The 24,659-nt window shown below is 43.4% G+C and overlaps 1 protein-coding gene across 2 annotated transcripts in view; it reads left to right on the forward strand.

Moving 5' to 3' along the window:
* The window catches only part of diaph1 (diaphanous related formin 1), an 86,811-nt gene that overhangs the window by 41,468 nt on the left and 20,684 nt on the right, over positions 1 to 24,659 (forward strand). The gene's annotated exons all lie outside the window — the stretch shown is intronic.

Genomic DNA, 24,659 nt, shown 5'->3' on the forward strand with positions numbered 1-24,659 from the left:
AACGGAATAGGCTTTCTTCACTTCACTCGGCTCCTCTCCCAAACAGCCAGCCAGTCGGTCAGCCAGCGTTCCAATGTCTCATCCCAACACCATTACCATTTCAATGTTCAGTGATATGACAGCTGTGCAGGGACTGAGTGTGTGTGTGTGTGTGTGTGTGTGTGTGTGTGTGTGTGTGTGTGTGTGGATATGTTTGTAATCTTCATGAGTGTGTGTGTCTTTAATTGAGGGATTGGCTGATAAACTCAAAAGCTTGTTACAGATGCTTAGTATCCCCAGTGTTCGTGATTCTGTCTCTTTCCACCCGGGCCAAGAGGGAAAAAAAACATGAACAGAGATGGAATGATGAGGTAATGGAGGGATATATGTATGCACACCTACACTCATTCCACCCACTCTTCCTTCCTGTTTTGCTCCTCTTGGTAACGGCAGCATACTCTCTTTCCTCCCCCTCCTATATTTCTTATACATGTATGCTTTCTGTGTGTGTGTGTGTGTGTGTGTGTGTGTGTGTGTGTGTGTGTGTGTGTGTGTGTGTGTGTGTGTGTGTGTGTGTGTGTGTGTGTGTGTGTGTGTGTGTGTGTGTGTGTGTGTGTGTGTGTGTGTGTGTGTGTGTGTGTGTGGACTTACATTTGGTGCGTGCGTGAGTCTCTGAGGTGTCAAGTGTTGGTGAAGGTAGAGGTGTTTTTAATTTTCGCATTGATGGGTTGAGAAGGAAGGGAAGTCATACTAAGGCTGTATCTATGATTAGAAAGCATTTAATCATGAGAAAAGGGGGAGAGATAAAGAGAGGAGAAGAACGAGTCAAAGTGCGGTGCAGCTAAAAGTGCAGATTGACTGTGGATGGCTGCGTTTCCCCGCCTCAGCGACTCCTCTGTTTGTTTTTTGCAATATTAGCTACCTATCCCTGAGGGCAGTGACACGCACACACACAGGAGACTTAGCCCACTTTGATGTCACTGATAGCATAAATAAAAAAATGGAGCGGTAAAGAGCAACAACTTCAAAGATGGAGTTGACAAGATAGGAGCATTAACCCCCGTCTCCCTTCCTCCTTTTCCTCTGCCTCTTCTCTCTTCTGATTTCCTCATCTCTCTTCTCTTATCTCTGCTTGATAAAAGGGTTCTTATGAAAAGAGACAATGAACAAGGGATGGAACCAGAAAAATGATGGAAGACTGGTTGGGGGTGCGGGGGGGGGGGGGTGAAGATAACGCAAGCTGTAAAATGAGAAAAGGCGAGATAGATGGCAGCAACGGAGTCATTTGAAAGTGTCCTTTTAAAGTCGAAAACCCCTATCTCAGTCAAATTCTTTAACGGTAGCCTTAAGCTGCTACTAATGCAGTGTTAGCTAGCTTGTGAGTTATTAGGCTGCTATTAGACTATGTTCCCGATCATGCTGATGGCTCAGACCATGTCTTCAGGGTTCTCACACAATCGCACATATTAAAACGATCAATTTCACCCAAACTTTGCACACATTTGTACCATTTGTACACTTTCCTAATGTACACATTATGTTGTTTACTTCCATATGTTTGTGTGCACACACTCTGTGCGTGGCTGGGGTGTATTTGAGCGGTGTTGTATCCTGCCCAGCTTTTTATTGCCGCTGGTGTAACACGGCCGCCTGGTCTCTCGCTGGTGGAGGCTGTGTGTAATATGGTGAACCAAGTGGCATTTAAACTCGACACAATGGTATTTACAAGATTTGGTGGACCAGGCCATACTCCACTTTCTGACCTTTGTCTGTGTTTCTGTGTGTGTGTCTGTGTTTCTGTGTGTGTGTGTGGACTAAAATGTATGTGTTTACGTGCTTAGACTTGTATGCATGGTTTATGCGAGTACAATAATGCTGTGTATGTGTGTATATGCTACTTGGTCAATTACTGTTGGTTTGCTCTCATGTCTGCATGCTCATATGCCCATTTGTGTGTGTGTGTGTGTGTGTGTGTGTGTGTGTGTTTGCATGCTGAAGAACTTGCTCCATTACTCAGTATCTGCATGTGTCGTGTTCTGTGAGACGTGGGTTCTGCTTCGCCCTGCAGGCACCTTAATTTTTCACCATGCTGTGTGCTACACTACACTGCATGAAAGTGTATGTCTACACCCTCTCTTCCTCTCTCTCTCTATTCATCTAGCTCCCCCGTCCTCCTACTCTCCCACCACCACTACTACCACACACACACACACACACACACACGTACATACACCTAATCAAAGCAAGGCGCTCTCTAGATTAGCACATGAGAAAACTCCCTAAAGACATTCCTTCATTTTGACCATTTTCAGGTACTCTCTTTCCTCCCGCACCTCCTTCCTCATAGCTTTGAATTTTTAACCTCCCTACTGAATAAGAGATGTGACCATCCTCGTGGGCAAAGGAAAGTTGGAGGGAGGGCAAGACATGAAGTAAGGGAGAAGGCGGGGGAGGCAGAAGGGAAAGGGTTGTCCCTAAACATGCTTTCACATTTATCCCCTAAAAACTCCACTCTGTATGCTCAATAATGCATGGCCATTTCTCATTCCCCTTCCCCCCCTCATCTCATTCCCCTCTTCCTTCATCTCCTTCATCTTCCTCCCGTTGGTTCCCCAAGTGCTCATCACTCCACCCAGCAGATTAACTGCAGGGTGAAACTGAGACTGGCAAAGCAGGGTGATGGTAGCAGGGCATCAGGGACTAACAGTAGAAGAGAGAAGGAGAGAAAGCAGATGAGTAATTTGTCATCGTGTGAATGAAGTTACTACTTTAAGTATTGATCTGAGTGAGAGGGCTTTGAAGTTGCACCATTTCAGTGGGGCTGTAGAGCTTGACTGGGCCTGGCTTCACCCAAAAAAAAAAAAAGCATAAATTCTTCACCAAAGCCACTAATTTGAGCAAATTTTAGAATTTGTTTGCTTGTTTCTGAACACTTTCAGAGACAAGCAGTCAGTTCAGACACTTCCAGTTTCATGGAGGGGAGGACATATCAGTGTAGACGCAGTACAACCTTGATGTGCAGTGATGGCAGTCAGAAGGGTGATTTGAAGCAGTGCCATTTCAACTGAGATTAAATTACACCATCCATAACAAGCTATGCAGTACGGTACCTATAATTTATGCGAGTCACATGTTTTGCATGTGTACTTTCTTTTCTGTCTTTGTTTGTATGTATTGTCCTTTAGAAGTGCTTTGTCTGCTAGAACTGTTACAGTGTGGATGTGCAGCGAGCAGAGTGAACCTTTCAGGACTTGTTGTGCATGCACATGGCATCAGCAGCAACTCCTGTCTGTTCGGGTGAATGGAGTGGTGCGCCAGAGACATCTATAGACCTCTCCAAGAATGTTTTTTTTAAGTCTGTTCTGGAAAGTTTTTGAAGAACCCAGAGAGTTTTTTTGCTTTTCAAAGTTTCTTGTTTTTGATTTTTTGCTCTGAAGTTTTACCTTCCCACTGGTCTCTTTGTTTTTTTTCTAGCCTCCAAAGAACAATGCGTTTCAAAACGGCAAGAGAAATAGACCACAACAGCATTGCAAATAATACTACAAGTAATAAAATGAGCATAAATCAATTATTGGCAGATCTTGAAAGAAATATCTCAAAAATCATTATAGTGATATATTCTCTTTTTAAAGACACATTTCATTGTCTTGCAAATTTATTTGAATAAAAATCTAAAATGATACACTGTTATTGGCATTATGATATTCAGAGCTGTAAAGCTCTGTGCGTAGAACTACAAACATGCTGCTTCCCCTTTCTTCCAGACTCTGAAAAATGAGGTTTCTCTTGATACAGCACTGCAGCTTTTATGGGAGAAAGTTACTAAAAATGTTGTTTGTTGGCTCACGAGGTAGTTGGCTAACCCAAGAAAGATAAAAGCTCGCCGCCACTATGGGAAAGCGGAAATTATTTGGGAGGTGGATTGATGGTAACAAGTATGCTGCTTGATTGAAGCCAGTTGGAGGAAACAAACATGAAGGCCGCTGCATTGTTTGCCAGAGAAGAAAACCTAGAAATTAACATACAGTGGTGAATGAGAGTAGCAGGTTTAAACTTTCATGCTAAATCTCGAGACCGCTATGAGAACCTAGTAGATCTGCATTTGTCAATAGTAAGGTTCGATAATAAGGTTAGCAGCGTTTATTTGTTTATTAAAGTTTATTCTACAAAGCATTAATATGACTTTCTAAACCTGCAGGTACTATTTAGAAAAAAGGAGAGATTACTGTCAGAGATGGAGATGGATGGAGACTGATCTTGGTTCGGTAGACGAGAAGACGGATGGCGTTATTGAGGGTAGAGTGAAGGATGGAGGCACAGAATGAATGGGGCTCGGTAGAAGGACGAATTGAGGCAGGAGTGATCTGTGTACGACTGAAGAGAGCACTGAGGGAGGACTGAAGGAATGACAAATTATCAAAAGCTGGAGAGACATGAAGCGGCGAGAGTGATTGAGGAGTTGGAGATTGAGGTGAGGTAAAATGAGGAAACCGAGTTAAGTTAGCAGTGAGATCATTTGAGTGAGGAAAAAGTGGAAATGAGAGAGCTAGGCAGAGAGTTAAGGTGCTCAGGTTGGCCGTAGTGACGGACTGAGGTGGTAGCTGCAGGAGAGATGTCACTGCTGCGCTTAACAAAAGGTGAGTTGAGCAACATGTGTGCCCCGCACGCCTTTTTCTCTCAGTATACACTATGTGAGAGAACAGATGGACACATCCTCTTCCCTGATTTTTAATCTTGCTCTTCTCCTCTAAGCCTTTCTTCCTCGATGCTTTTCATCTCTGAGGACTGGAACACGTCGCAGCAAGCATTTGAATGTCTCGCTCATGTTTGGCTCTCCACTGAATCTCTCCACTTTCCGTCCCTCTGTCTGTTCTCCAAATAGGTTATTTAGGGCTTAGTACTTAGCTGTACACTGTTAGCGGTCAGTCAGTCAACACACACACACACACACACACACACACACACACACACACACACACACACACACACACACACACACACACACACACACACACACGCGCACACTATACCACCGGGCTTCCTTAGAGATTGTCTGCTTAATACTGCATAGCACTTAGAGGCATCAACAAGCCCCATGGTGCTCCACTGAGGTGTAGAATGCATGAAAGCATGCTAATTCCCTCCAACTCACTCCAACTATTCCTTTGTGGGAACCCCCCATCCCACCACCACCCCCCCACATCCATCCATCCATCACACTACTTCCCCTTTCTACCCCCCCCCTAAATTTCTCCGCAGCCAACATGGTTTAATGAGCAGCACAGAGAACACACTACTGTACACACAGTAACACACAATGCAATATGTCACACATTATTAATTCATACTGTGGTCCAAATGTAGCTGAAAGTTTTTTTTTTTTGTTTTTTTTGAGCCAAAACCAATCTTGTGCCACAAAGGTCCCAGGCCAGATTCAAACTCCAACAACAATGTTGTGATTATATGACATTCGATAAAACTTTATTGCCAGTTTACACTGAGATTTAATTGCGTCCTTAAGCAGTTCCCTTCAAGAAAATGTACACACAGGTTGACACACAGTTACACATATGACACTTCAAATCATACGCTCAAAACACATGCAGACTAGTAAACGTGTCACATTACATCCTCTCCATTTGAGATATTATTTAGCAGCACACTGATGTTTTTGTTACATTTAAATGGAGGGACTCTAAATGCCCAGTTTGAGGGCAGAAGTTGGCATTCTGTTTAAAATATGCGAGTCAGAAGACATATTGTTGCCACAGGTAAATGCTCTTGTTGTGAGTTGCTTGAAATGTGTCATGACATGTTGTGTATGTGTCATACTCTAATGTCAGTACCCCACATGCTGTAATCACTCGTAAAGGTTTTTTAATAAACTGTACATTCCCTATTTTACTGATGACATTCACCACATAATCTACTCTCTGTGTTTTAATATCTTAAGTCTTTCCCCTAAAAAGACAGGAGTGAACAGGAATGGAAGCTTTTCTTTTGCTATAAAACACACTCTGCTCATCTATAATGTACAATAGAACATAACATGAATCGTTAGTATTGGTGTCTGTAAAGCCCTGGTTGTATTTCACACTGCACTATAATGCAGAATACATCATAGGGGACAGTTTGTGTGGCAGCTTTCAAACCAGGACAAGTGTGGGTGTCAGGGGACTTTTGTCTGATATGTGAGTAAGCACATATCCCCCATGAGCCCTCACTTAAAATGTGTAAAGAAATGCTACGAGCTCTTGCCACTCATCACAATAATTCATAAGCGTTTCAAGACTTGTAGTCTAGGGACTCCTTGCGCGTTTGTGTACGTGTGTGTGTACAAGAGGCATTGTATGTGTGTGGATGTGTAAGTGTCATAGGGGACCACAGACACTGTCAGCTTCATTTCCCAACATCATGTACCCGACGACAGGCCGGCCTTATGAGACCTCAAGCTCAAAAACAGTAAAGTGACATCGCACACACACACACACACACAGTCATCAGGGCGAAGGGTGGAATCCTGGGCTTGTCATGCTCTGTGCCGTAATCCAGTTTAGAAGGATTAATTAGGAATTAAGGGGTGTAATGTTATCGGGGCGTGATCCGTTCGCATGCACATATCTCACTCTGTGAATGTGTATGTAGGGCAAGGATCATTCAGAACTAAGAAAGAAAAGTAAAGTAATTTTTTTTATGATTTTTCTTTCTCCTTCAGTTTTCCTCTCTTTTCACTTTCTCTCTCCCCTCTCTCCCTCCTTCTCTGACTGCCGTACTTATCTTTTCCCCTTCAACTTCCTTCCCATCGTATGCTCTAGGAACATCCATAAAATGACTTTTTCAGTCTTCTCTTCGCCCTTGTTTTCTGCTACTACTTTCTGCCTTCTGTGCCACCATTATCCTGTCCCTTAAGGTCCTGTGTAGGCTTTCATTCAGTGCTTTCATCCTTCAAGCCTTGCTTTGTCAAAGAGAAAAAGAGTGTGTGACAGAGTTTTCTATAGCTCTGCTACCCTTTCAAGAAGGATACAGCATTCAGGTGTGCCTATCTCAATGTCCATTTTGTGTCTGGCTTCCCATTTTTCATAGTTTATATTTATTTCTGTGGTAAATGAATAGTGCGACTGGGGAGCCGCGCTACTTACAATTGCTTGACTCAAGTCTCAGCCCCTTTGCTGTATGAAGCAGCTCTGCTTTCAGACCAGAGTTGAGTGGCTTACCTTTGTCCTTGAGTCGATGCTTTCAGCCTTCCTGCTTTTTCCGCTCCTCCACCCATCTAGCTGCTCATATGTGGATGTGTGTGCTCTCGTATGCCCGCATTCTGTTTGTGCTTTATCTTACACAATGATTGTAAAGGTGGATTGATAGATGAAAGGCAATAAAAAAATGCGGAAGGATGAAGAGGAGGGGATTGGAGATGGAGTAAAAACAGGGAAATGCAATGAGTGATGAGGTTGTTTTTGTCTGCATGTTTCCTGGACTGTAATGTTTGTGTGTGTGTGTGTGTGTGTGTGTGCCTGCCAGATTCAGTGAGGTGTGTGTTGATAATTCCTCAGGCAGACAGTAATGATATTGTTTTTATTAATGCCTGATTAAAGTTTTAGAGTGTTGCTGCCCGTGCTTTTAGTGCTTTTACAACGCTCTGCCTCAGTCCCCTTAACACACAAATACAAAACGCTGCCTCTTCAACTTTTCTTCTGTCAGTTGTTCCCGTAATGAGCAACAAGCAGTCAAGACCAGCAGTAGTTATCTGACCACTGTGCTCACCGTTATCCATCCATCTCTCTCTCTGCGCTTCTGGTTTATGCTTTCTTTTCTTTGTCTCCTTTCTTTAGCATTCTGCTGCTCCCTCCTTCCCCCTTTTCTTTCTCACTGTCTGCCGCCCTCCCTCTCTGTAGTTCCCCCTGGCACTATTGGCAGCACTCTGTCTCTGTCAGGTGTGTGTGAGATAGCCTTCACGCCATTGACTTGGAGGAGATAGGCTTTTGGATGCCTCAGCCTCTATTCAACTTGTTCCTTAACTCTTCCCTTCCCGACCGATAAGAAGAAATCACTTGTTCTTGTCACTCTCTGTATATTTGATTGAAGGTTATTAGACATTTAATAGATCCTACTGCATGCTTTGCCCCACAGCAAATCATGTACCATAAATTGCCACCATCCATTTTTCTGATTCTTTTTTTCTTTGTCAGCCTCGAGGCATCTATTTGTTTCTGCTCATTTCAGCATGGTATAAAAAAAATCAACGTGTAAAGATTTTAAACTTGGTTTACATAAGTAATCCATCAGTAAACTTCATGAACTTGTTGTCTTTGTATTGCCCTAAAACAAACTATAGTAGTGTTAGTGCTAGAGGGTTTAAGAGTCGGCTGTTACACATTATTATATTTATAACATGTCAGAGGTTGTCAGAAAATCCAAACTCGGAGACAACAATAGGATTAGCATATTGTAAGGATTATTTGAGTTGATGCGAGTTGACAAGTTCCCTCCAAGTCATGAACACATTACACTTGTAGATTTATGGCGGATTCTCTGATGACAATAAGTCATCAGAGAATCCTAGCTTTGTCAAAGATGGAAGAAAAGGCATAGAGTTAGCTGTGATGGATTATGTACCTCAAGCAAGTTTAAATTTTTAGCGAGCTGACGTTCATCCTGTCTTAAATCAAAAAACTTTTTCAAAAACCAATTCGGAACAGCAAACCTTGGTGTACTGTCAGCTTATCAAATTCTTATGGCGAACATGTTGGCAAACAGTTGCACATTTCCACACGCAGAAAACACAGAGAAACATGGGAACTACGGTTCATGTTTCAGGCCACCTCACGTGCGTATGTTTAGAATATATGCAGTGACACGTACTCCAAAAATGCTCGGCTTGTTACAGTGGCTGTAGCTGTGTTAAATTTGAGAGTGTGTGTGTGTGTTTGTTTGTGTAAAAGAGAGAGCGACACAGAGAGAGAGTAACAAGGCCAGCTCTGCCTCCAGGCTGTTTGGCCCCAAACTCTCATCAGCCTGCTGGTGCTGAAACAGAGAACCTTCTGCCCCTTGACACACACACACTCACACACTCACACACTCACATACACACACTCACACTCACACTCACACACTAGAGTACTACAAACACATGCACACATAAAGACACCAACATTCATAACACACACGCACACACAATCAAAGTTTGTGACTAAATCATATTCCCCATCTCTCGCCGTCATCCTTACTTGTTTTATCAGTGCATCCCATCTTCTTTTATCCACCTCCCTAATCTGTCTGTGCCTCTATCAGACACTTTCTATTCCCATATCTTGCCTCTGAGACGAGCTCTCTTTTCTTACTCCTCCACTCCCTTCATCCTTATCTTGTTTCCTCGCACCCCCATACATCCACCAGCTTTAGATTACTTTGAGAATGTTTCTTGTCCCCTCTCCCCTCTTTTCCATTTCTCTCTGTGTGTCTCCATCCCTCTCTACCTCCCCCCTCCTCCTCCTCCTCCTCATCTTTCTCCTTTCCTTTCCATGTCTTCCTCACTTCTCAGTGGTGGTTTTAATGCATTATGAAAATGGACTGGGGCTATGAAAGCGAAACAGGACAAGTTTGGCTGTTTAATGTGACTCCTTTCACTCCTCATCTGTCTCATTGGCACCCTGTGTGTGTGTGTGTGTGTGTGTGTGTGTGTGTGTGTGTGTGTGTGTGTGTGTGTGTGTGTGTGTGTGTGTGTGTGTGTGTGTGTGTTCATGCTGTGTGAGAAGTTGTGCTTTTTGTGTGCATATTGGTATGCGTGTGCACACACACTGACATGCACATTATTTGGCTGCTTTTTTGCTGTTACCACTGAATGTTCAATGTGACCCACACATGCCGGTCTTCACTCGTGTAGTGACATGTTCCTGCTCTTTAACGTGAACTTCAAGCACTCTCAGTGCACACATACATGCACACACTTTGGGCAAGCATTACACTGCATGAATAATAGAATAGACAGGCAGTCAGCGTGGAACACATGTTTCTCCGAGGCGTAAGTTAATGGAAAAGAGTGTTGTGGTGCATGGATAGAAGGATGAAGGAAGTTGTGAAGGGATGTTTATGAGACGGAGGATAAGTTGTCAGGGTGGTGTGACCTGGATGTAATTCTCCCCATTTCATCCTCTCACATTTATATTTATACCAACCTCTCCTTCACTCCCTTCACTATTCCCGCTTTGTTAATTTGTGTGAAGTTAAAGCTCTTCATCTCTGGAGAGATGGAGATCATCCTGTGGAGAGATGAAGCCAGATGAGCTGATTAACTGATGGTAAATGCAGAGTGGGAGGAATACAAGTGATAAAAGAAAGGGGAAGAGTTAATGTGATATGCGTAGTGAAATTGAGGTCATCTGGTGAAAATACAGCAACTGTTGGTTAGCTGGTGTGTGTGGTGTTTGACTAATAGAGAGAGAGATGGAGGGACAATGTGTGGGTGTGAAGAGGTCACTGAGCCACCTCGTACCTTAATGTCAACTTTCAGTATTTAAATAGATTTGATGAAGCTGATTGCGTCTGAGCTAGAAGTTTGATGCACTTTTACTCTGCTACTTGAGAGAAGCGTAGCATTGATTTGAAATAGCCTCAGTCTTTTCTTGTCATTTCTTTTCTTTTCCTTCCCAGACTCCCCCTTTCTGCCTCTCTGCCACCTCCCCTCTTGCTTGCTCTTTCCCTCTGATTGTGTGTGTGTGTGTGTGTGTGTGTGTGTGTGTGTGTGTGTGTGTGTGTGTGTGTGTGTGTGTGTGTGTGTGTGTGTGTGTGTGTGTGTGCGCCTCTGTATGTGTGGCTGGCGATGGATATTCTGAGCGCGGGCGGCGTATGTGTGTGCATCAGAGTTTAATTGCGATGTGCATAGAAACGAGTGTAATTAGCCAGCGCTCGCTTCCCTGCCGCCCGGCTAACAACCAGCATCCCCTCTGTGCTTGCTCTTTCTCTCTCTGCCTTTCTTCTTTGTCTCATTCCCTCTTTCTCTCTTGTCTCATGCCTGTTGCCACAACGACAAGCCCCACTCCGCCATTGTTCCCTGCTGTTCTCCAAGAACAAAGAAGGAGGCTATTAGCTCCCTGAGATAGGAGTGGTGGAAATGGAGGAGAGGGATAGAGAAGGAGAGAAAGGATTGCTGTGAGGGTGGGATGATGAGATGAGAGTGTGAGAGCGAATTGGCTGACAAGTGAGGGCAGGAGAGAGACAGACATGGAATAAGTGAACAAGGAGACAAAGAGATGGAGTTAGAGAATGAGAGTTTGGGAGATTTACACCGAGGAGGAGAAAGAAGGGAGAGAAAAGCTGTAGAAAGAACGTGAACAAGACTTTGAGAGAATTAGAGGAGGAGAGACCGATTAATGGAGGAGAAAGGCTTGTGGGGCCACAGAGAAAGCTTGTCCTCCTTCAGGAGCCAAAAGAGATCTGGAACAAGTTATTTCATTTAATTCAGGGAAACATACTTAGCCTCTCTACGCAGAGTTTTATCCGATCTACCTTTTCTCTCTCTTTCCCTTCACCCTCCCCTTTTTACCCTTTCTCAGTCCATTACAACCAGAATGTAAGTCTTCTGTGTGCTGGCGTGTGCGCATGCGACCGCACGCGTATACACTTTGTACTTTTCATACACTCGTAGCTTGTGTGTCCTTGCTCTCCTCGCTCGCTCGTGTGCGTGTGTGTGTGCGCACTCTGTGTGAGGGTCATTAGTAGCGAGTGTAGGCGGGTAATGCGCTGTCTGCAATGCTGGCCATCTGAATGTTAACAGATTGTAACGCAGGACAGAAAGTGAATTTGGTTTCCCAAGGAAAATGGAGCAAATTACACTTTTATAGCTCTCTGCCACTATCCTTTGCTCCCGCCATTACTCACTGGGTGTAGCGAGAGAGAGATGAGGGGAGGGAGGGAACGGGAGAACAAGTGATTGGGAAGATGTCCTTACTGAGGAGGACGGTTTAGGTGTAATGGTGAAACCGTGGTTTATGGAGAAATGCAGGGACAGCTTTTTAAGTAGTTGATAACCTCTATCTCTTTTTGACCTTCTCACAGAGATATAGCTCAGGGTTGAATGCCTGCTGTTTTCCCAGGGGAAGTTTAGATAATTGTCAAGATTCCCATCCCTAGTTGAAATTTGGCAGTGCCATACATATTTAATCCTTAAAGTATGGTCCAAATGTGAACATGTACTGTACAGTTATTATATTTGGATTAAGATAGCCGGCTGTATTTACAGCCCGTAATTTTAAATCAAGTAGGTTTTCTAACATGTCGATACAGTAACAAGGGGAGTGTTTTGGTTTGCAGATGTACTTTATGCACATGACCTTAGTGAAAGCTTTAATATTAATAAGACACGTCCACCTGGCTCATGTTAACTTAAATAAGTCAACCTTTACACGCACACTTGTATTCCGAGCATTTGTACGTAGAGCCCAATACAAGCCCTTTAACCTATCCTCAAATATAACTCCGTTTCCTCCCAGATTATTTACAGTTTATTGATTGTTTGTGATTATAATTGAATATGAAACCAATATCATACAATAAAACATACTTTATTATGCCCACTGGAATACATTATTTATTTTAAATACAAAAGAAAATAGCTTCCCATTTTCAAAATAGTAAAATTATTATTTTTATTATTATTATTATTATTATTATTGACATTATTGTCAAGCCAGTTGTATAATTAATATCATGGCTATTTCTGACAGCTACATATGCTCCTCCCCCCCGATGGTGACAAAGTACCGGTAAGTAATTGCTAATGATGATTGACAGCCAGTAAATGACGTTGACACTGTAACAGATTGAGATGTTATTGTCAGTCTGACAGCAGAAGCTGCGTCACAGCTCTGATCCTGGAGATCACAGTTGAGTTTAAAAACAATGATATGAAATGCTTCAAAGTTTAATCGCCACCTGTTGGTCATTTGCACTCATCTATTACCTTAACAGCTGCTGTATATGTATATATATGTATGTATATATTATATATATATATATATATATATATATATATCTATATATCTATACAACAGTAGCAATTGATCATACGTAGTTCTTCTTTATGGGAATCATAACAACAGATGCAACACATCTTTGACCATCTTTGGTTTGCTAAAACTTCATGTTGTGCAACTCAAAAAACTCAGCCTCTCTATCCTTGACCTTAGGGTAACTTAAAAGAACTGTTTAACTCATTAAACTTTGATTTTCTTTTAAGATTCACATTGCTCATGTTCACCCTAAAATATCGCATATATTATCTAATTCACTCCTGACTTTTTGACACTGTTGAGCTTTTACATTTGAAAGACTTTGCCCAAAGTTCAATACTTTTAATAAAATAATAATGGAATTGTAGATCAGCAACAGACATGTTATATTTCTGTTTTCTGTTTTTCAAACTGTCTATGATGAACGGAAATCCATTTTTAGAGGAAATGTTCCCTCACCATCAAGTTATGATGACGTAACATGGGAGAGAGAAAGAGATGGCTTTTGATTTTGGAGTTAAAGCTAGAGTGGAACAGCAGTCAAGGTTGGCTCAAGGGTAACATTTCCCAGCCAGGCGGGGAATGTGTTCGTGTACAAGCACACACATTTATGCACACACGTATACACCATCATATGAGGATTCACCCGCCTGACCTGGCGGCTCAGTTTCCCTCCAGTGGGAGATGGGGAATATCTTTCCTGGCGATGTGTTGCTTCTTAGCATCAGAAAGATTGTATCCCTTCCTCCTGGAGGGAGCAATAATGGAGAAGTGTCTCCATCACTCCTACCCCACCTGTCTCATTCTGAATGTTTCGTTTCTCCTCTTTTCCTCTCCTCCCTCTACCCTCATTCCTGTATCTCTCACTGTCTCGCTCTTTCTCTCTCTCCCTCTCCCTCCATCTGCTATCCTCCCTGAGCTGACATTTGCTGTCAGGCAGCCTTATTATTTTGTTCTTCAGGTTTCTGATTAGGATTCTCTCGTTCCCTCTCTTTCTCTCCGTCTTGGTTTCTCTCCCTCTCTTTGTCTGTCTCTTCTTCCTCTGGCCCTCCCCACACAAACAATTCAGTCCAATAATGTTTTCTTTCCTGCTCGTGCTGTCACTTCTTTCTTTCTTTTCTTTGCCGCATTCAATTCGGCATAATCTAATTCAGTCCATATCCCACTATCTCATCTTCCATTACACCTTTCTCCTCTCTCGCCGTTTCTCTCTGTCTCACTCAGTCTTTCTAAAGGTCAGTTTTTCTTTTCTTTTTTTCCCCCGCTTCCTCCCTCCCTCTTTTTTTTTTCCCTTCTCTCCATAAAGTTCTTGCTGCAGTCGCTCCCAAGGACTCTGTGTCTCTGGCTTTTAATTATACTCTGTGGGCCCTCCACCCCGTCCCTGTAGAAACATGCACACGTGCGGGCTTATGCACCCTCCTTGCGCAAGTAAACACCGCAAGCTGAACCGTGATTGTCCAGCTGTTGATGTCGTTCCTTCCTAACACTCACCTAGTTTGAAATCAGTTATTAAAAGTACTTAGTATCTTAGATACTTAGTATCGGCAACGTATATTACCGATAATAATTTTTGCCACAGGTTGATTATCGTGCTGCAATACCGAGTAGATATTGTGCTGAGGTCCATTAAAGTAGGAGGAGTTCATCATGCAACTGGACAGCAAAGGAGACGAGAGGGTTGTCATGGTGATAAGAATCCCTTGAGGGTATATTTTCCCCCCTTATTCTCTCCGCAAGTCTGCATCCTGTCCATTTGCTGTAATTTTCTTTTTCTCTCTTTCTCTTTCTCATTGCATCTCGCTGTCTTCGTCCTACTGTCCCTCGTCTTTCTCAGCTTGTCACACTCTCTGTTTGTTTCCTGGTATTCACTCCCCTCTCTCAGGCTCTTCTCCTCTTTCTCTTAATGTCTTCTTTTGTTCTCATCTTTCTTCTTGTTTCTCTTTCTTCCGTCCCTGTGGTCCTCACCTCTTGTCCAGCCGTCGAGGGAGGGAGAAGCAGAGGAGGGAAAGGAATGCTAATTTTATCACCACAGTGACAGAGTGCAGAAGTAGAGATAGCACAAGAGAGTGAGAGAAAATGTCACTCGTCTGAGGAAATGAGATGGCCATTGCAGTGTGTGTGTGTGTGTGTGTGTGTGTGTCTGCGTGCGTCTCAACAGAAAAGATCAGGATGACAGTCTGAGTGACATTTTGTGTATTTTTCCCTCCACTTTGCCTCGCTCCCCTGCCGAGTAAATGATATACTGTATATGTATATATATAGGTGTACGTTTTTGTGTGCAGGGGGCAAATGCTAATGCATGTATGCGTGTGTCTACGCATTGTTTTTGCCGTCCAGTGCAAGAGCTGTTTTCTACCCTCCTTTTGTTTTTCTAAGTCAATCATCTGTCTCTCTCACTTTTTCTTTATTCCACTGCTCTCTCTCTTCACCCCTCACTCATGTCGGAAATGTAATCACGTTCGGGGGCTGCAGTGAAGGAAACAGAGGGATCATAGTGGGAGGAAAAGAGGGGGGGGGAAAAGAGAGACTTTGAAGCGAACGTGGGGAAGGCAAAGAAAAAGGCATTTGTATGTGTACCCAATTACCACTCCAGCCAGCCCAAAGTCACCTTCGCAGAGAACGGACGCACGCGCTCTCAAAATAGCAACTTCCATCCCGCCTCTTCTGTGTGTGTGTGTGTGTGTGTGTGTGTTGGTTACAGTGGTGATGAGGTAGACTGAATAATGTAATGGCCTTCCTCCCGTCCGTGAGCTCAGGGCTTATTACGTGTGTGTCGTCCCTGTGTGTAATTGTAGCTGTGTGCCTGTATGAATGTTTGTGTGTTCTGTGTCTGATTGCACTAGCTGATTGAGTCTTAGTCCCGCAGATTTCAACCCAGGTCCTCAGCCTCTGATTAGGTGTTTTGATGTGTGAAAGAGGAAATCGTGACTGTGTGTGTGTGTGTGTGTGTGTGTGTGTGTGTGTGTGTGTGTGTGTGTGTGTGTGTGTGTGTGTGTGTGTGTGTGTGTGTGTGACCTGATCACAATGGTCTTTAACAGTGTCTGTTGCTCTTCTTTGTGAGCATGTACTGAGTTCTTGTTACCTCCGCCAAGGATGTAATATTTTCAACTCTGTTTGTTTGTCTCTTTGTCTGTCGGCACAATTAAATAACTACTTGCCTCATATTCATGAAACTTGCTGGAATGGTGTAACATGAGCCAAGGAAACACCCAAAATATTTTTGGAGCGAATCCGAATCCCCGGGGCAGATACACAAATTGTGTTTTACGTTCATTAACATGGCGAGATGAGGCATTTGTGTTACATTCATGTGGTGCCGGAATAATGAGAAAAATAAGTTCACGTCCGGGATCATTAATGTGAACAGCTCGGAAACATCTATCAATGTGTTTAAACACAATAAAATACAACAAATCTTCTTTATAGCGTCCATGTTGTTTTCACATCACAATTTACAGCTCATGAACACACCGAAGTGGGAAGAATAACTTCCCACTTCGCTTGCCGCAGATCTGCATTCTCCGAGCGCTCTCCATGAGGCCGACATTTAGTGTATTTCTCAGTTTGTTCAAGGTGCAAATCAAGCGTTAGTTGTATTTATTGTTCAGACTTGAATCAGAGTTAAGTGTTAGAGGGTATAGGCTCAGGTCAGGCATGTGCTGCTGTTAACTTTAGCACCAGAGCCTGTAGACAGCGTGAGTCCCTACACGTAAAGCAAGGCAAACGTGTGTGTGTGTGTGTGTGTGTGTCCTTGTTAACTGTGGCCTCGTTCCGCCTTGCTTCTTAATTAAGAGACCGTAGGCCTCCCAGCACTGCCTGCTATCCCACACTCCACTGGGGCAGAAAAGGAGAGGAACAGAAAGAGAGAGAAAGTGTATAGAGAGGACAGAAAAATGAAAAAGCTGTGTGTCAAAACATATTGAAGAGAGATAGATTTAGAAAGGAGAGGGAGGGAAACTACAAGAAGGATTGCCTGTGAAGGAGTGAGAAGCCAGAGCTGATGAGGGAGAAAGTAATAGAAAGTGTAGAAATGTGGATTTAGAGAGAGGAATAGTGTCGACTGATCGGACGCGTTCACCATTTCCCCTGCTGAATTGATGTCACTCATTTCCTCAGTCGTGTATGCATCAGATGTGTGTTCGTGTGTGGTTTCCAAGCGGTAATCTGTTCCATCTTATTCTTTACTTTCCGTCTGTATAGGATCTTTCGCTCCGTCGCTTCCCATCTCTTGATATCACATCTCACACAATCATTGGGATGAGAGTGTGCATATCTGTGCTTAGGTACATGCCTGTATATCCTTGTATGCATGCCTGGCTATCTCTGCCATTCTCTCCCCCCCCTCCCCCCTCTTGTCAGTGTGGTGAGTGGTGAGATAGTGGGTTAAATTTTAATGGTGCTGCCATCTCTCAGTAGCTTCTGAAAGAGGGCCAATGCAGTCTGACACACTCACTGAGCCGTGAGAAAAGACAAGACTGAGAGAGGAGCAATCGCTCGCTAGACATGCACATGCCTGCTAGCTAACAAGTCCACAGCACAAACAGGTGGAATAAAGAAAGAATACTGCACAGTCTTGTGTTACTGTATTTTGGGGAGCATTTTATTGACTTACTGTCAAACCTTAAAGCAACATTCTGGTATTGTACAAGCTGTGTTATTGTCGTAGTTTTGGCTGCTATATTTAAAGCAAAACATGGCACTCACTACTGCCCTCGTGGAGATTGTGGATACGAGTGCTCTACTGTCCTATTTATTTTTTTAAATAAAAGAAAAACAAATCACATCCAGGTCAGCCTGCAGGTTGAACATAGAAATAGCTCTGCAGTGCAAAGATGATTCTTTCATTAGATTCATTTTGCAGACGCTTTAGTGCAAAGCTATGTGCTTCGGCAGCAGCGGATCCTAAAACGATGATTATTTTCCTGAAAATGCCGCTCTTACATCAATCATTTTTAGTTACAGAAGACCCGGAAAATCTCTTCACACACAGTCCAGTCCCTTGAGGAATGCATTGGACAGGCGCAGAGGCTGGTTTCTGGTTGGCATTATGTGTGTATGAATCTGTGAACTCAATCACACAGACACGCACACGCTCATACACACTCTGTCATTTGCACAAACACGTGCCAGTCTCTTAGCCATATTGTGTGTTGTTCCTTGATTGTTTTCATTCGCTCAGCCTCACATAGCTGTCTGATTGGCAACATGTCCCCTGATGGCTCACTAAGCACATGGTGGGATTAGGTGTGTGCTTTTGTGTGTGTGTGTTTTTTTTGTTTGTGTATTTGTGTGCATGCATGCTTGTCTTTTTTATTTTATTTTGCCCCAGCTACAGCCAATTCCTTAGAGAGGCCAGCCAGACAGATGTTCTCGGAGAGGATTTGCACGTCTGTCTCTCTGTTTAAATATGTGTTTCTCTAGTTTAGTTTATTTGGGGGGGGGGGGGGGGGTAAAACTGATTTCACAAACTGGAAACCCTGCAGCACCCCAATAGATCTTTGATGAGAAAGACTTTTCCCCAGGTTCCCACACAGAGGTGGAGGTTGCCAGATCATGGTTGTCATCCCCCTCCAGCTACTTAGTTTGACTATGATCCAGCGTTATTGATGTATTTCAAACACCTGCAGTAGTTTCCCCAAAGCCTCCGCAACAAAGAAAAAAAAAAGGTTCACAAATGCAAAGAAGTGCTCTGCGTGTTCTCAGCACTGCAGATTGCAGGGTCTGTATACTTTCCGCTTTCTCAATGATTCACAGCTGTAAATAAAATAATATAAGACATTTAAATTCTAGTTCAAAGTGGGACCTTTGGGTGTGCATGTGCTGTATATGGGGATGACTGTGTGTCTGTGTTGTGTGTTAATCATCATTATGGAAGCAAACTCTTCCTGAAACATGTGCTCTCGTTCTCTTTCTTCTTACTCTATTGACCGTGTCACACTGTCTCTCTCCTCATCTTTGCCTCGCATCCTTTTCTCTCCACGGCCTCTCCCTCACAATGCTGCCTCCTCTCGCAATGTCTCCACTTTGCTATTCACTCCCTTCATCTCTCCTCCAACATTGCTCTCTACATATCTTTTCCCTTTTTATTTTTTCCAGTCATTTTCTCTCCTCATCTCTAGTTTCCTTTTGGATTGGTCATATTAACACGTTGGCTAAAAATAAAATAAAAACCCATAGTGACGATCACCAGAGAGCAGCCCAATGTTTTTGCCTCCAGCCAGATACACTTTCTCAAGTGTCTGTGAGTGTGCATGTCCTGCGAGCGATGGCTGACATTAGAAAAGGCAAAACTCCCTCCTCCTCGCCACATTGTCTCGGGTCTTGCTCGAGGGATAATTAGACCTAGCAGAACTGGCCCTTGTCCTCCTCTTTGCCACATATGTGTGTATGCGTGTACATACGTGTGTGTGTGCACATGCTCCTGTGTGTGTGTGTGTTAGTGCATGTGTGCCAAATGTTTCCACCACGCGGTCAAGTCACAATTGCTAATCAGGCCTGCGAGCCATGCCCGAAGAGACCAAGAGAAGGAGAAAGGAGGGGGGGGGGGGACTGGGGAGGGGGAGGGGGGGGAGACTGGGGAGGGAGGGAGCAAATGAGTGAGTGCTTTCTTTTGTCCTCATCACTGAAGCATAGATAAAGACGAGTGAAGGGATGGATGGTTGGAGACGAGGGAGACAGAAACTGAGGGATTAACAGAGGATGAGTGTGTGCTCCAGTCCTGCAACAAGCTTTTAACTGTCCTCCATGGCATGACACCGTGTAGACCTCCATTTTTCCCTGTCCTCCTTTCATCTATTTTGCTTTGCATAAGTCAGAACTGCTTGTATTCATAAAGTGCCTCTCTATCACTTACTCATGCTCTTTTTCTTTTTTGCACTCCCCCTTTTTCTAGCTCCTTCTTGCTCCCACTTGCTCTCTGTCTGCTATCTTTCCATAAGGTAATAATGAATATTTGAGGGCTGACAGGAGCACAGCACCTAATCCTTTTTGCCCTGGGCAAAATGGGCCTCATGGGGTGCATGTGTGTTACAGTTCATCTAACTTTTTAATTGAGATAGAAAGCCAATTTCTAAGTTTTCATTTCCACCTCTGTGCTCATGAAAATGAGACTTTCTGCATGGTTGTGCATATGTCATAGAAGCGGTCAGGACGAGACGGTACACTTGACAAGCAGGGAAATAATGTCAGTCCATTTGGCATGCACCATGCACTGTACATAGAGAGAGTAACATTCAACTGCGCGACCTGAGTTCAAGCATCTGACGGTATGAAGTGTCCTTGAGCAAGAGCTTGTGAACCCCCCCTGTTGAGTGAAGGTAAAATGGGGTTGCAAACTCATCTTTCCCTAATGGGAATGATGAAGTATCAAGTTATTAGCGTTTCTTAATTGCTTCTCTTCAAGGCTATATTCAAATATGAGAGATTGCCAGACCTTCATAGATAGCTGTCTGTAAGAGTGCTAATCTCATCAGTCAGTCTACACACACACACACACACACACACACACACACGCACACACACAAACACACGCGCATACGTTTAGTATATAAGTGTCTGCAAATGTCACTGCGTGTCATCCACCGCACTAGGAACAAGGATTAGGGTTGATTGATACATAGCACAAGAGTCTTCGAGCCTGCTTAATGATGTAATTCACTCTCCTCCCCGTAGAGGGAGCACTGTGCTGTGAAGGCCAGCGCAGCGTCAAGGACATTCACACTGTGAATAACAAACACCAAAGCGTCACATAGACTACCAGAGTACCACAGAAAAACTACTTACATACTCAGTGAGTCACTAGTCAGTCAGGCACTCAGACACACAGCTGGCTTGAACATTGAACCTCAGTGTTTTTGTGTTGTCTCCATGTTACCACGTTCAAGGCTCAGGCGTTGTGGCGGGCTCCAAGGTCACATCCTCAATGTCTTTGTCCTTTCAACTAACTTCTCTCCATCTCCCTCCCCTTTATTTGCTCTTTCATCGTCTCAGTTTTCACACCTTTATTTGCTCTCGCTCCCTTTGATTAGATTTTCTTCTCTCCTTTACACTCTGTAGCTCTCCCTCACTCCCTCTTTCTCTCCTCCTTGTAATTAGCCAGTGTAATTGCTGTAGTAAATCTTTTCTGCTGTCCCAAGGAGACTGGCTGATATAGGACTGATTTAATAAGCACACCAGCAGCTCACCTCTCCGTGTGTTTGAGTGTGTGCGTGCGTGTGTGTGTGTTCTGTCTCTGTCCTCCGTTATTTGCTATGGGGATTTATGGGCTGTTTGTGTGGTTTCAGCAAGTGCGAATTCGAGTTCAAGGTAGTGCTGTGTCGGTGTGTCGACTGTAGTGCACCTTATCAGCAATGCAGGCAGCATACTCCGTGTGTGTGTGTGTGTGTGTGTGTGTGTGTGTGTGTGTGTGTGTCTCATCAGTGATGCCGTTACGTGCCATGCGTGCGTCATCGCTGAAGACCTTCATGGCCAGAAGAGCATAGAGAGGTCAGAATGGCCCTGAGAGAACAACACTGACACACACACACACAGCCTGCAAACCTCTGTCCTTTCTCCCACTTCCACACACTCTTACCACCTCTGTCCCCCATGTTTGTACCCCCTAACTAAACCTACACAAACACAATCAGTCTTTCTTTTAGCTTTAGTCTTCTCTCTCTTTCTCTCTCTCTCTCGCACACACACACACACACACACACACACACACACACACACACACACACACACACACACACACACACACACAACTTAGATGGTGAGTGGCGTGTGAAGGTAATAAACAGTGTATCAAGGTGTAGGGGTTTGCCAGCCTTACGCCATCTAGCAGCAGTACACCCGTCTCTCCAGTGGAGGGCACTGTGACTCCACACATAAACAGTAACTCACTGAAGGACCCACACTTTGTGCCTCCTGTAGTCAATATATTTAGATAAATAAAGACATACTACTCTATATTACACTACAATACAATAATACGTTTTAATAAGATGCTGAATAAATATCTCAAATTGCGAGTTTTTATTTGTTTTGATTACAAGGCTATTAAAAAAGAAGTTAGGATTTAACATTGAAGTCAGTAGAGTATTGTAAGTATAGAGTTCTTCCAGTTTAAAGAAATATAAATACAAAATAATCACAATTCTGAACACCAGTTTTCAATCCTCTTGTCACCATTAGATTAATTGACGAGCCATTTAATACACTGACTGACAATTCAACAGTCAGAATCCTCTAATATACCCATAACTGTTAAAACTTAACTGATTGGACCTTTAGTGAGTGATATAAGATGCCATGTTGCCAACATTTAATGACAAAGACCCAGAGTTATTTTATGTTAAATATTAAATGTAATCAATAAGAATATATGCACTAGCTATTATACTTACACATACTTGTACCTACTTGTATATAGTATATAAGACCAAAATAAGCAAATTGTATTTTATACATTCTAACAAACTTATTCTAATAGGATTGAGATCAAAAATAATTTATTGGAAACATTTTGAAAACTAAATTTCCCAAGTGTGGTGCCCTTTAGTCTTTGTTGAAAGTGTGTTCATTTAATGAGCAGCTGGAAAAGCAAAACTAAATGATGTATTGTAGATTCTGTGGATATTTCTGACTATAATTATTGGCTTTTTATGTTTGTAATGCAAATGTAGTGTGCTTATAACTAACTTTAGTTCAGTGCAGGAAATCTAAGCTGCAGTAACACTGTTCATGCACCAGGGGAGCGCAAGTGAGCACACTCTTAGCCCCTCCCACAAGCCCTCCCCCTGTATCCTGGCCCTCCCACATCCTGCCCCCGTCCCCCCTCCTCACTGCCCCACCCTGCCATCTGGTCCTTTTCACACAATCCCACACAGACACACGCACACATGCACACACACACTGTCAGGAATTTTTTTTTTTCTCCTCATTTCCTTTCACAGTGAAAAACAGGATAAAGGGGCTCTTTCAGACCCAAGGTTACCGTGGAAACCCCCTTATTCTTCTTCTGTCAAACTTGCTTACATTGTAACACACCGACACACACACACACACACACTCTTATAGAGAGTGACAGAATGTTGGACATTTAAAGTTTAAAGGGACTGAGGCTACAGCTGTCCTTCTGTCTGCTGTGGTTTTGGCCTTCTGTTTAGTTTAGACAAAGAACTTCATGCCCCCCTCCCTTTCTTTTTTCTTTGTCTCATTCCCCTTGTATTACTAATACTTGAGCATTCTTAAAGCAAACCTTGTAAAAACCTAAAAAACCTGTTTTTATTAAGCTTCCCTGAAACGAGTTCGGTCTCTGTTGACGTTAAAAGTTGGCAAAAGATTTGTTTGTGTCCATGTGGTTCTTTCAATTGGGCAACCTCAGCTCCTTTTTCCAAAGAACTGCTCACCCCAAGATATTGATGTTGAAACTGTAAACCTTCAACTCTGTTCCAGTTTAGACAATCTCCAGCCCTGGAATGCTGAAGGGAAAAAAGTTAGTTTGAAGTTATATAAAGTTAATGTTGTGCTTTTCTCCCATCTCTCCACCAGAGGGCCCATGAAAAACACATTTGGCGGCACAGATATACAATAGAACACATCATCTGAAAGCTTTTAGTGGGTTAAAAATAAACTGCAGCGCTCCACAAGCAAAGGGAGTGGTGATGAGAGTATGAATAGACCACATGAAGAGACTAAAGAGAGAAGAGGCTCTGCTCTCTGGGAGAGGACTGACACTCTTCTTGAAATTGAGGCTATAGTTCAGAGTGGTCAGGGATGAAAGTGTACTTAATAACTTTTCTCCTCTTTTGTTTGTCTCTCTTTGAGTTCCTTACTATCCTTTTCTTTTTTCTTTCCATCTTTCCTTTCTCCAAGCCTGGCTACACATCAGCTTCTCCAACACAGATTTTCTTCCTTTTAAGGAGTTAGGGAATGAGAGAGGAAGGGAATAGGAGGAGGGAGGGGGGGGGGGGGTTGAAGGACACACTCAGGTCTGCTGACTGATAAACAGACTCCTCTTTGTGCAGAGACAGACACACACACGCACACACACTTAGTTATATATTGACAGAGACCTCTGCATGACTTGGCTCCTCATGATTCTTTGCACCCCTCCTTTGCCTCCTCTCTCCCTCCATCTCTTTGTCTTTCTATTCCACTTAATTAAAAACAGAAGTCAGAAATGGAAGAATTTAGTTTTTCTTTTTAAAGACGCACACATGCTTGTCTGAATGCACAGGCACATACACACACACACACACTGATCTAACCCCCCCCCTCACATCATCTCTCAGTGCCAAGCAGCTGTTGGGGAGACGAGGGGGGAAGTGTTCCTGGCAGAGAGAATTGCGTGTGAATGTATGGTAGTAGGGGTTGTGATTTGGGGCCTTTTTTTGGGGGACAGTATTACAAAAAGGCAGCTGGGATGATAAAACATGTGGCTGTTAAGATGTCTCTACTAGTGTGTTCGTATGTGCCCGTGTATGCTTTTGTGTGTGTGTGTGCGCGTGTGTGTGTGGGTCTAGCCACACATGTGTTCTGCCTCAGTCATCTCCTCTCCTCCCCCACAATGACTAAGTGTAACATGGTGCAGTGCTCCATAGCCACCACTAGAGGTGCCATCAGCTCACAAATGAAAGGAGCTGTGCATGTGGAAACCACAGAGCAGCCATTTTACAATCTGCACACCAGACC

The sequence above is a fragment of the Cottoperca gobio genome, chromosome 10 (genome assembly GCF_900634415.1).
Source record: "Cottoperca gobio chromosome 10, fCotGob3.1, whole genome shotgun sequence".
Lineage (NCBI taxonomy): Eukaryota > Metazoa > Chordata > Actinopteri > Perciformes > Bovichtidae > Cottoperca > Cottoperca gobio.